Below are 1,216 nucleotides of genomic sequence, written 5' to 3'. Positions count from 1 at the left end.
ATCTCTACTCCTAGTGACAGAAGCCCTCCATTAACAACTATTCCTCTCAGCACCCCACGTGTGACCAGTTCTGAGGGCAGTACCCTTTCAACACCTTCTGTTGACACCAGCACACCTGTGACCACTTCTATCCAAGTCAATTCATCTCCTACAACTCCTGAAGTCACCACCATGTCAATCACTACTAGTGAAGGAAGCACTCCATTAACCGCTATTCCTGTCAGCACCACACGTGTGACCAGTTCTCAGGGTAGCACCCTTTCAACACCTTCTGTTGACACCAGCATACCTGTGACCACTTCTACCCAAGTCAGTTCATCTCCTACCACTCCTGAAGTCACCACCATGCCAATCTCGACTCCTAGTGAAGGAAGCACTCCATTAACAACTATTCCTGTCAGCACCACACGTGTGACCAGTTCTGAGGGCAGAACCCTTTCAATATCTTCTGTTTACACCAGCACACCTGTGACCACTTCTACCCAAGTCAGTTCATCTCCTACAACTTCTGAAGATACCAGTATGCCAATCTCGACTCCTAGTGAAGGAAGCACTCCATTAACAATTTTGCCTGTCAGCACCACATCGGAGACCATTACTTATCCTAGCACACCTTCAACACCTCCTGTTGACACCAGCACACCTGTGACCACTTCTACCCACGTCAGTTCATCCCCTACAACTCCTGAAGTCAACACCATGCCAATCTCGACTGCTAGTGAAGGAAGCACTCCAATAACAACTATTCCTGTCAGCACCACACGTGTGACCAGTTCTGAGGGCAGCACCATTTCAACACTTTCTGTTGACACCACCACACCTGCGACCACTTCTACCCACATCAGTTCATCACCTACAACTCCTGAAATCACCACCATGCCAATCTCTACACCTAGTGAAGGAAGCACTCCATTAACAACTATTCCTGTCAGCACCACACATGTGACCAGTTCTGAGGGCAGCACCCTTTCAACACCTTCTGTTGACACCAGCACACCCATGACCACTTCTACCCAAGTCAGTTCATCTCTTACAACTCCTGAAGGTACCAGTATGCCAATCTCGACTCCTAGTGAAGGAAGCACTCCATTAACAATTTTGCCTGTCAGCACCACATCTGTGACCCTTTCTGATCCTAGCACACCTTCAACACCTCCTGTTGACACCAGCACACCTGTGACCACTTCTACCCACGTCAGTTCATCTGCTACAACTC

Source organism: Mandrillus leucophaeus, unplaced genomic scaffold, assembly GCF_000951045.1.
Source record: "Mandrillus leucophaeus isolate KB7577 unplaced genomic scaffold, Mleu.le_1.0 Scaffold280, whole genome shotgun sequence".
Taxonomy (NCBI): domain Eukaryota; kingdom Metazoa; phylum Chordata; class Mammalia; order Primates; family Cercopithecidae; genus Mandrillus; species Mandrillus leucophaeus.
This window is presented reverse-complemented; position numbering follows the sequence as displayed.